This window comes from Larus michahellis, chromosome 6, assembly GCF_964199755.1.
Source record: "Larus michahellis chromosome 6, bLarMic1.1, whole genome shotgun sequence".
NCBI lineage: Eukaryota > Metazoa > Chordata > Aves > Charadriiformes > Laridae > Larus > Larus michahellis.
Genome location: NC_133901.1, coordinates 33,233,076 through 33,245,115, shown reverse-complemented (window position 1 = coordinate 33,245,115; position 12,040 = coordinate 33,233,076). Strand labels below are relative to the sequence as shown.

The window sequence follows — 12,040 nt, the reverse complement described above, 5'->3', positions numbered from 1 at the left end:
GGAAAGGATGGGGTGGGGAGGGCAGGTCCTGCCTGTGGTTTAAGTTACAAACAGTTATTTCAGACTGAAAAGTCTCCTCAAACGCAAGAGGGAAAGCCAGGACCACAGCCCCAGCCGGCACCTGCAGGAACAGCCACGGGCTTTCTGCCTACGGCAGGGATAACCCAAGCACACATCTCATTTTCTACCGCGTACCACAATCCTACGGTATAAATCCAAAAGTAACATAACACCTGCAACTGAAATCAGATGAACATTAGCTTGTTTTTAAACGGCTGCAACAGGAAACCCACCTTCCAACTCCTTGTGTCCCAAATGCTTTTAGTTCTGCGCAAGAAAGATGCAAATAACACCACAAAGTTAATTTGCACTGGGGGAGGGGGGGCGCGACACACCCCACAACTATATTAAACTCCTCAAAATATTACCATTGAGAAAAAGTGGGTTTATACTATTTCAGCCCTCCAGACGCGGAAGAGTGCGTGAATATATTAACGGACCATCACAAATCCTTACGCACGGGTAATCTACTTTGACACCAGGATCTTTGATTCTTCAGCAGAGACTTCTACAGCCAGAACTCAACCCATCCACCACATCAGTCGCTTCTTTGCTATGTACCAACAAAAAAAAAAAACAAACCCAAACCCAAACCCCACGGACACCACGACACGCGCTGCGCTCAAACCTTGCACACGTGGTTTCTGGACCAAAGCAACCCTAAGTGTTTCTGGGCTCTGCGCTCGGGTGGCAGCAAGCTCCGGCCATCGTCTCCAGCACAGCGAAACACACGTCCGTGTTACGCCTCGGGATCTGGGTCAGACAGAGATAGGGCAGAGCTGGAAATAGAGCCCCGTGTCCTCGTGCAACCTCTGAGCTAACTCTGTTACTGAAGAGCACGAAACCATCCCTGCCTTCCTCTTGAAACTATCCAATTCTCCTTGTATTTATACACACACAACAGAATACCTCTGAAGGAAAACAAATGAACCGAACGAAAACAGATGCAACACTGAAAAAAGCAGGAAGAGTGGGTTTACCCCCCCGACAAGGCATAGAAATGGGGAGAGGATGGGGTAGGGCAGAAGGATGGAAACAAGAAACTAAGGAGAGACTAAACGTCTGTGACATGCTCCCTATTTTAACTCTGTTAACCAAATTCGGGTGTTTTGGAGTTTTTGGGAGTTTTACCTACATTGAATACCTGAAAGTCATTTATTATTAGAAAGAGAGATTTGTGGTGAGCCTCTGGGAATCCAACTAGTAGCAAGAACTCTTAAAAAAAAAAAAATCAAAACAGAACGGGAAGTTTTGCCTAAGGAAACTGAGGACAGTCTTGTGACTGATGGTAACATGGCTCTAAAAAGCATACGCCAGGGTATTTTGCCAAACCAGACGTGCAGATTGGGAAAAAGAAAGCCAGATGAAACTACAGTGAAAAACCAAGCCTGACTGAAGGCTTAAATCAATTAATTGCCATATTTTTTTAATATTTGGGTTTGTTACTGGACATGTATTAGACAGCATCCAGACCACAACAGTTGTTCCCTCCAAACTGCCTTTCCCTGAGTTATGACTAAAGCAAAAGAAAACCTAGTTTACACGCTCAGAATCCCAGCCTAGAATAATGTTTCCATATTTCATTAGAAATATAAATATTTTATTTCACATACACTACTTCTGAAGTCCAGCAAATCAGACCCAGATCAAAAAGACTCCAAGCCTCAAGAGTTGAAATATAAATATCTATGTATCTTCATGCAAGATGTTACTATTCATAAACCCACCCAAAAGGCACACCATCAACATTATTAGTTTTCAATGCTATTATCCTTGTAAAACAAAACAATTCCTGGGTTTAATCTTTATTAATTTAGTTTCATCTAACGCATGCTGATCCCTGGTCTGAAACACAGAACACCACAAATATCAAAGAATATTTTGGGTACAAATAGCCCTAATCCAATTTTTGAACACATATTCCTCCTCTTTCCAGCAATATGTGTTCAGAGTTGTACCATAAATCAAATATTTAGATCTGGAAAACGTGTAACTGTATGAAGGAGATGAAAGCTCTTATTGCACATTTGGTCTAGAACAATCAGAAACCCAGGAAAGGCTAGAGGAAGAAAAAAAAAAAAGGAAAGAAAAGCATTTTTGACTGCCAATGAGTACAATATTAATGATGGGAACTTGTCTTACTAGAGCCAGGTCTGTTGAAAATCCAGATGAGCTGCCCTGGCATCTTCCTTCTGCAGTTAATGCTACAAGCAAGAGAAATGTCTCTCATCTTGCTTGCCAAACTTCAGCCGCTTCCCTTACTCTCTTTGCCACCAGGCGCGTGGATGCCAAATCTCGCTGTTTGAGGTGGAGATCTGCCACTGGCAGCGTTCAGCTTTATGGCAAAAACACGCTCACGTTCATTCAGCAAAATCCAGCGCAGCTGGAGAGAGGAATCTCCTTCAAAAGCCAGAGTGACAGAAAGGAATGACAATTCAGACCAGTTCTCCATCATCTTTGAAAGGTCCTGGAGAACAGGCGAGGTGCCTGGGGACTGGAGGAAAGCCAAGTCACTCCAGCCTTCAAAAAAGGCAAGAAGGAGGAGCCGGGGAACCACACGCCAGTCAGCCTCACCTCCATCCCTGGAAAGATGATGGAACAGCTCGTTCTGGGCGTCATTTCAAGGCACGTGGAGGAAAGGAAAGCTATCAGAAGTACTCAACATGGATTCACCATGGGGAAATCACATCTGACTAATCTGATAGCCTTCTACGATGGCACGACTGGATGGATAGGTGAGGGGAGGGAGGTAGATGTGGTCTACCTTGACTTAAGCAAGGTGTTCGACACGGTCTCCCACAGCATTCTCATAGGGAAGCTTAGGAAGAGTGGGTTAGATGAATGGGCAGTAAGGTGGATAGATAACTGGCTGAAAGACAGAGCTCAGGGTGGTGATTAGGGGCACAGAGTCTAGTTGGAGGTCAGTGACGAGTGGTGTTCCCTAGAGGTCGGTACTGGGTCCAGTCCTCTTCAATATATTCATCAATGACCTGGATGAGGGGATAAAGTGCACCCTCAGCACGTTTGCTGATGACACAAAGCTGGGAGGGGTGGCTGACACACCGGAAGGCTGTGCCACCATACAGAGAGGCCTGGACAGGCTGGAGAGTTGGGCGGAGAGAAACCTTATGAAATTCAACAAGGGCAAGTGTAGGGTGCTGCACCTGGGGAGGAATAACCCCATGCACCAGGACAGGTTGGAGGTGACCTGCTGGAGAGCAGCTCTGTGGAAAGAGACCTGGGAGTCCTGGTGGACAACAGGATGACCATGAGCCAGCAATGGGCCCTTGCGGCCAAGAAGGCCAATGGCATCCTGGGGTGCATCAAGAAGAGTGTGGCCAGCAGGTCAAGGGAGGTCATCCTCCCTCTCTGCTCTGCCCTGGGGAGGCCGCACCTGGAGTACTGTGTCCAGTTCTTGGCTCCCCGGTTCAAGAAGGACAGGGAACTGCTGGAGAGGGTGCAGCAAAGGGCTACCAAGATGACTAGGGGACTGGAACACCTCTCTTATGAAGAAAGGCTGAGGGATTGGGGTCTCTTCAGTCTGGAAAAAAGACGGCTGAGGGGGAGACCTTATCAACACCTATAAATACTGAAAGGGTAGGTGTCAGGAGGATGGGGCCAGGCTCTTTTCAGTGGTGCCCAGGGACAGGACAAGAGGTAACGGGCACAAACTTGAGCATAGGAAGTTCCACCTAAACATGAGGAGGAACTTCTTTCCTGTGAGCATGGCAGAGCCCTGGCACAGGCTGCCCAGAGAGGTGGTGGAGTCTCTGTCTCTGGAGACATTCCAAACCCGCCTGGATGCGTTCCTGTGCCACCTGCTCTGGGTGACCCTGCTCTGGCAGGGGGTTGGACGGGATGATCTCCAGAGGGCCCTTCCAACCTCATGGTTCTATGATTCTATTCCCTATGTTTTTTGGCCTTTTACAGATAAATCCATGATTGTTGCTTGGTGTTTCAGGGCTGCTGCTGCCACCGCTACCAAATGCGACACTTCGATGCTGCAACAAGCTTCAAATTTCAGAATCTGGACTTCAGAAAACCCAAGACATTCCTCCCCCAACACTATAAAGTACCTTTATCTCCGTACCAGACTCCAGATCTTAACACCATTGATTAAGCACACTCAACTGCTCCCGACCTATGTCAGAAATGCCATCCCTGCCGTTGATTATCCTGTGACACTGGCACCCTACTTTGCTCTGACAACAATTCAGCATTGAACCCAAAGAACAGGTATGCACAAACATCCTCCCCAAAACATTAAGTGTTCCTAAACATATTTAATTGCCAGATATTTTAAGAGCACAAACCAACACTGAAAACATGCTTGCTTCCACACTGACAGTGATGGTGACTGTGCATACTACCAGGTATCAGTCAACCAATTTCCAAGACCACAAGCAGAATCACTTGAAAAATCCTGAAGTCTGCAAAATACTTCATGTTTTAAATATTCCTCTCAGCTCAAAGTTACAGTCAACTATGTTTAGAAAAAGAGAGATATAAGGAGAGACAAGAAATGTGTATCTTGATATCTAACTGTTCTGGAAATGATGAATATTTCAATAATCAACTGAAATCCTCAGAAATACGTTCCTCCTGCAGACATACAATTACCTCTAATTTTCTTTTCTAGTGACGCACCTGAGGCATAGGAGATGCACCTGCGTCATGTTGTCCTAATATCTTTATGGAGATGTCCATTAGCCACCCACCCAACCCAGCGACGATCCCAGGGAGTATCTCAGGCAGGGCAGCTCTTGGCCATCTTTTCTTCTGCGGGTGGTGACTCCACTACCTGGCACACCAAACACGAAAGACTGGATGATGGCAGAACAGATTCACATGCTGCACCGGGAGGTTTTGAACATGTTAATTAAATCAGTTCTAAAAGTAACCTGCAACTCCAGCCAAACAAGAGAATCTCAGCTGGAGGTACTGGGTAAGTACAACTAGCTTGCATTCACGTCATGGAAATTGAGCTACATTTAAACATAGTATTTAATGAAAACAATATTTCAGCTCACAAACTCCCCCCTTGGAGAACGCTATCATCCACTACCTACCCATAGCCCATAAAACTGCTGCAAAGCGACTCAAAATAGAGTGCAAAGCTCAGTCAGCAGTTTGCTCACCCTTCACAACCAGAAATAATTAAAAGTACCTAAATCAGATGCCTGTTGAGATGGTTGTTGACGTGATACACCTCTCTCCTGCCACAGAAGGGATGGAGGGATCAGACCCAGCCTGCTATCATCAGCACGACTGTCCATCTGCTAGCACGAGCGCGCAGCCTCTGGAAAACTTTGCTTACTAATCAAAACATTTTCTTTCAACTAAAAGAAGGCAAACCAAGCTGTACACTACGAACTGTAAGATGCACTCCTCAAAATATCTGTTTCCTTTCATTAAATTGTACATTAGGCGGGAGAAGTTAACGGCTTGTAGCACAGTGCTAGACGTAATGTCATTTCCACGATCCACCCCAACATAAGCATCCATGGACCATGTCACAGCGTGTATGCTTTATCAAGCACGTAACAACTGTAGCTCCCTGCGGTGAACCACCCGCACACTGCTTGCAACAAAGAAATCAAATTACTCAGATAATTTCAGCTGCTTTAGAAACTGAAAAGGCACGTCCACCCTTGGAAAAAAAAAATAAAATAAAAAATAAAAATCAGCATTCCTTCCCAGAAAGCAGACATGTGAATTAACCGTGTTATCAATTAAGGGATGCCTGTTGCTCCGAAAGGATCACTGATCTGCTTGCCCGCAAAAACAAGACTGAGCTTCACAACTCCTGTTACACAAACAGGTAACATTCAATAAGGAGGACAAGCCCTGCTCGTTCATAGCAGCAAGAGAACTGCAGAAACCCAGCGGCACTATCCTCCTTCCAGCCGCAGAAAGAGGAACCCAAATAAATCGCAGGGAAGGAGATGAGAGGGAGGGAGAGGAGAAAGGATTTACATCTGCTGTCACGTGGCCGCTGTAGCTTTCTGCAAGCAGATGGGTGAAGCCCAGATTAGCAAGGTATTAACAAAAGCAAGGGAGTGACGCCGAGGAGGTGCAGCTCAAAAATAGCTGAACTCTGACCTGCTTTGCCAAACGGACCTATGGTCCCCTCTCCCAGATGGATCAGTGTCGGCCGTGAAGCCACGGCTCTGCTGACTGGCGGGAAGAGATGGGAGATCTCAAGAGAAGCGGTGCATGGTTGGAAAAAGCTGATGAGGCTGAAGCTAAAAGATGAATGGCAAAGTAGATAACGAAGTGGCAGCCAGGCAGGAGAGCACAATACTCCTTTAAATGAACCTTCAGCAGCAAGATGCAAAAGGCTCACTGGGAATAAGCCCCTTCCGTAGGTAAATACTCAGAAGATGCACTCTCTAGAGATGTCCAGCAGGATGCAATATCCCTACTGTGTAACTAAGTAAGCAAACAAAACAAGGAGTTACAGTTACACTGTTGTTTCTAATGCACAAAGGCTCACCCAAGCAGTGGAGCAGCCAGGATGTTACGGTACTGCAGAAACTCATCTGGTGAGGAGCCCGTGAAAGCGGGACACCAGTAAAACCCTGTTGAGCCACCTCGTGACAGGCTCCATGACTATGCAGCACTCCCTCAAGCCTGGGAAATGCATATACGACTCCTAAACACATAAGTAAACAGAATATTTTAAGAGTACAAAACAAATAGGGACCAACCTGACATAGCTGTTGCTTTACCTACACCTCCCATGGTCAGACTGGCTCTACAGGACTATCCTTGAACCGTGCTCTGACATGCATCTTTTAGGTAAGTCCTAAGAACTTCTCCAAGATCTTCTAAACCTGATAAAATAGAGCATTTTAATAAGAGGCCATAAAAAAAAAAAAAAAAAAAAAAAAAGATCTTTCACCTAGAAAGATCAGGAAAATTCATCACCAGTTCTCCGGTAATGCCAGTGCCTCTCCTGCAAGCAATACAGAGCTGCTGAGATTACTACTGATGGAAAAAAAAAAAGTACTATTTTGGAAACAATAAGATCAAATACTGTAGAGTGTTCATACCAGAAGATATTAAACAGTCACAGTAATTTGCATTTGTGGTTTGTTGGGCTTGGGTTTTTTTGGTTGTTTTTTTGGTTTTGGTTTTTTTTTTTGGTTCGGGTGGTTTTTGTGGGGGTGAGGGTGGAGCGGCATTACCAGAGATCGCACAGAACATAAATACACATGAAATTTGCTTTTAAAAGCAAGTATTTTATTATCTGTCCTTAGGCACTCCAAAACCTTTTCACTGGGTCTGAAAATACCTACAATCACAAATATTTAATGTGGTTGAGGGGATAAGAGTACCGTGGCAGAAATCCTGATGAAATATGCAGCTCGTCCTATGTGGCACCACAACAGCACTGAAAAAAAAGTGTCTTTATTTCACATGGTTCTATTTCACATCAATAGCAAAACAATGCAGGGACTTGATTTAATTTGATCCTGAGAAAAAAAAAAAAACAAACTTGAGCCGGTCTGAATCGGTCTTTGACAGCCAAATTACAAAAGCCTGACCTCCCAGCAACAGCCCGGGAGTAAAAACAGCATCTCCCATCAAGTACAGGCAAACAGCAAACGCAACGGCTGGAACGTGAACCAGCCCAGCCTGGCCACGGTGCTTCCACACGGGGAGCACAGCCTGTCTCATCCCAACCAAAACACAAGACGCACCACACGCACGGCACCACACAAATTAAAATTTAAGGGGAAAAAAGGCTTATCTCAGACCAAAAAAACCAGCAGCTATAGGAGAGTATAAGGATATCACATTCCCATCTGTTACAGGGATTTCATACCCTCCCCGGAGGGCAAAATGCAATCAGCAGGAGACAGGCTGTCAACAGCAGGGCTGGATGCTCTCACTTTCTGGAGGAGTAATGAGAAAGGATCAATATTTAGAAAGATCCTGAGAAAGAGTGGTAAAGCCACCGGGGAGGGGAGCACCACACACGGCGTCAGCCCAAAAATCAGGAAACTTGCATTTCCTTAGTTCACTAAAAGCCAGTTTTTGCCAAGTAGCCAATTTCCTTACACTCTTCATTAAATAAAATATGAAGGGCAGGCGGAGACATGAAATATAAATGCATACACTTCCATAAGCAGCAATTGTAGATGCTGCATAAATCAGTGAGGACACCAGGACTTATGTCCCCTAATGGAGGGCACAGACTTCAGGGTCGGTTAGCAGGCAAGGAAGTTTTATATTAACAAGCGTGGCATTTATATTTGCCTTCATAATCACACTGCCTAGAAATAGCAGAAATGGCTTTGGTTCATGTATTATTTAGTCAGGCCAAACGGGTGAAAAGCAGAATCAAACCACAAGACAGACACCACGTGATTTTGGCGTGGTTCTCCACCAAATATAAAACTTGCCAATGGGATGGCAGGACACTCACCGGTTTGGTAATTAAGCCAGAATGGCTGAAAAGATCCTTCCGCCAGATTTCGCTGCAAAGCTGCCAGAAGATGTGACAGTAGTTATGAATTGCCCTATTGAAACTCGTTGCTGTACCTGTTTTCCAGCACTTTGCCATGCACGTGAGAGCAAACACAATGTCTTTACAGTTTCAAGTGTTAGCAATCAGAATTATTGCTTTGGCAAACTTCCCTGGGGAAGAGTAATAGCTACCTATGGAAGACTTGCCCCTAATCACTGCTATCTCTTTTTTCTTAATATTTTTTATTTCAGGCAGTTGACTGACAAATAACACCGTTGCAGTGCTCACGTTTACAATGCACAACTTCTCTCTCGTATTTGCGAAAAATTGACTCAAAAGGCACGGCAGCTTTCAAACAACTGGCTGCTGGCACCTCCAAGTTCAGTTGTGAAAACTAACCGTGTGCCTAGTTGAAAACCACTTTTCACCTTGAAAATTAGGATGTGGTCTAAAATACTGTCAACCCACCTTTTTACTACTCCATTATTTGCAAAGTGGACTTGAGGTGGCCTTTAACTTGCAGCCAGATGGATGAGTTCAGCATGAAGACTGTGCTTGGCTGCACAAGCGACTTCTCTAGGACAGGACAGGACACGTGAAACTCCAAGACAGCAGTGCTCACGCCTTTAAGGGACTCCACACTACTCTTTCCTACCATACAGGACTCTAAAGCTCAAGAGGTCCCTGCTAACACTACAGCAATAGCAGGTCTGTCCCAAGCAAGGGGAAAACCCCAAGCCACGCATCAGCTTGTGGCGGCCCCCTCCCCAGATTATTCAGAGGTTCAAGAGAACTGAAAGTCATCTTCATACCCAAAGTGATTTCTGAGTATAAAATAACTTCTGTTTACCTGTTTTGAAAGGTACTTATAAGACGGGAGTTCCTCCCTATTCCTAAGCTCTGCATAAAGCTGGATTTATTGATGCAGACCCTTGATTCACCAGGAGAGCAAGACGTAGGAGTCTTGCTGTATTATGCCGGAATTTAGGAAAATCAGGAAGGGGGTTGGCAGGGGGGGGAAGGGGGGAATCAAGAGGAAAACCCAGGAGTACTCATCCCAAACTGAGACCTAGAAAAAAAAAAAAAAAAAAACAGCGTGGGTGTTCTTCCTTATTTCTCTTTCTGTCAGCAGTAGCGTCTGCTCTTTCCTCTCTCCTTTCCCTCACCCTCTGCAGCTTGTTTCAGCCCTGCATGTCGGACCCTCCCCAGCCGAGCGGTACATGCTCCGGATTAAAGGTCAACAGGCTTAGGAGAAAACGAGAGGCTGCTGAAACCAGGACAGTGTGAAACCACCCCCCGAAACAGAGGGCAGAATATTTTAGATAACTTTGTGACAGACAGGCAGCAGCGCTGGTGGCCCAACGAGCCCCAGCAGCCTCCTCTTCCTCCTCCCCTCCCAAGGGTTTTTAAAAGTAGGAGAATCAGTCTGAAAGGATCCCGAGGACTGTAAATAAATTATGGCCCTGTTCATCAATTAGCTCAGGCTGCACCGAAATGAAAGCCACAGCGGGTTCTGTAATCACTCAAAATAAAATCCTCTGACAGGATCGCTCCTGTGCGGATGGCTCAATTATGCCTGGGAAGACCGTTACAGAACATTAAACATTAACAAAAGTCTGAGCCTTCGTTACTTTTCTCCCAGATAAATCTAATTCAGTAACTGAGTACTTTTAGCTTAAGTAACCCTGAATTCCTGGATCGATTCTTTTCCCACCTTTCCCTCACAAGTTGCAAAAGCCAGGCCACCACATACAGGGGAAATGTTTGCAAATAGTCCCTTTGCCAGACAGTTTAATTTTTATTATACGGGGAAGATATTTGTATGATTTAAAAATATATATGGCTCAGGAGAAGGTTGTTTCTGTAAATTTAGTAGCTCAGAAATGAAAACGGGGGCAAACTGTTCTCCTGGGTTATGAGGGTTTTACTCCAGCCTCCCTAGCAAATTCTTCATTTCTCCAAAATTCAGTCCCTAGCAAACAGTTCCACAGGTTATGTTTTCTGAAGCTGTGAGGAGAACCACGAAGACAAAGAAACTCTAACGCAGTAGAAAGTTGCTTTTGTTTCTCATTTTGCTTTTGCAATATATTATCTGCTTTCCAATAGCTTCCAGTTTAACAGGACTAGAGATACCCTCACCGCCTGAAGCGTCTCTCCACTCTTTCTGCAACTGTATTAACACAAAATAAAGTTTCTCGAGGCTTGCCCAGGTCACATCTTTGCTGTTCTAACTTAAGTACGACATGCAAACACGCTGCAGAGACTGAACAATGCCAGGATTTCGCTGCAGATTTAGGTAGGGTGTGACCAGCTCAGAACAGACAAACTTACATCCCCAAAGAAAAGCACATGGCTGAGATTAAAAGAGAAAATTTCAAAACACAAAAAGGAGTCAATTAATAAGGGAAAACCCCAGAGAGCTGGGAAGACTAAGAACCTGAAGTCAAAGTTGCACCAAAAGTAACTAGCTGGTGGTCTTACTACTAAATCCTCCTCATCCTTGATGTTTCATACTCACCAATCCCAAAGCATCAGCTTCCCCAGTATAAATTGGATTTAACTGGGTCCAACTTCATGGCTTTTAAAAAAGAATAAAGTATAACAGTGCCAGCACTCTTACTGGTGAAAAAAAATCAGCTGGACCGCTAAAGTGATCTCTTAAATTTACAAGAAAACAGCGTTATATACACATCGCTGGGACCAATTAATTTTTTCTTCTGGTTATGAAAAGCAGCCAGTAACAAGGGAGAAAGCATGATGCTGAAGCATTTTGAAACATAATTGAGTGAAACTGGCTGCTTGTCTTCAGGACTCTCGTCAAGAGGCTGAAAGAATAACCACAATTCTTAAATTCACTTTTAAAACACAGAATAATTCCAGTTTCGCAAACTGAGAGGTAAAATTTGACTTGATGCTGAATTCCACCAAGCTCTGGATATCCTGAAAAGAATAAATGATGTTTGTCTTCAAGTTGTTTGCTCAGGGAAAGTGTTAACATTACAGGTTTTCTGAACTAAATATTATACAGTTAAACATTATTTAACTGTATTGACTGTGTGCTGTTTTCCCTCCACCATGTCCTGCACTGGGAGTACTTGGTATGGTGCACTTGCCGCGTATCTAGGATGGATACCCAAGTTATCTGGAATGCTCCTGGATATTTCCTTCATCATTTGGCACTGAACAGGATGGTTCACTGGTTATTGACATGTGGCTGGCAGTGCTACAAAAGCTCATCCGAACCAAGGAGACGCTTGAGAAATCACACTGTTCTCAAGACTGACAAAGAGTTAAAAAAAGAAAGCAAACAAAAATAAAGCCAAAAGCCCCAAACCCAAAAAAAAAAAAAAAAGCATCGGGAAAGAAACTTTTCAGCAAAGAAAATAATGGTTTCCTTAACTGGCTTTTCCCCTTATTTTAGGCGAGGCAACAGAAAATATATACAGAGGAAGTTACAAGGACCAGTGATAACCACAAGGAATAGCGATAAGCACCAATGAAGAG

General features: G+C 44.5%; 1 protein-coding gene across 34 annotated transcripts in view; it reads right to left on the bottom strand.

Moving 5' to 3' along the window:
- SGMS1 (sphingomyelin synthase 1) overlaps positions 1-12,040 on the bottom strand; it is a 103,540-nt gene that overhangs the window by 22,472 nt on the left and 69,028 nt on the right. Inside the window, exon 1 of one of the 34 annotated variants that reach the window (XM_074590605.1) lies at positions 689-999. The exons of 32 other annotated variants lie outside the window; for them this stretch is intronic. The gene's annotated coding sequence lies outside the window, so the exon portion shown is untranslated. Of the gene's footprint in view, positions 1-688; positions 1,000-12,040 lie in introns of those variants that run through there. One more of the 34 variants, XM_074590618.1, reaches the window with a different exon arrangement.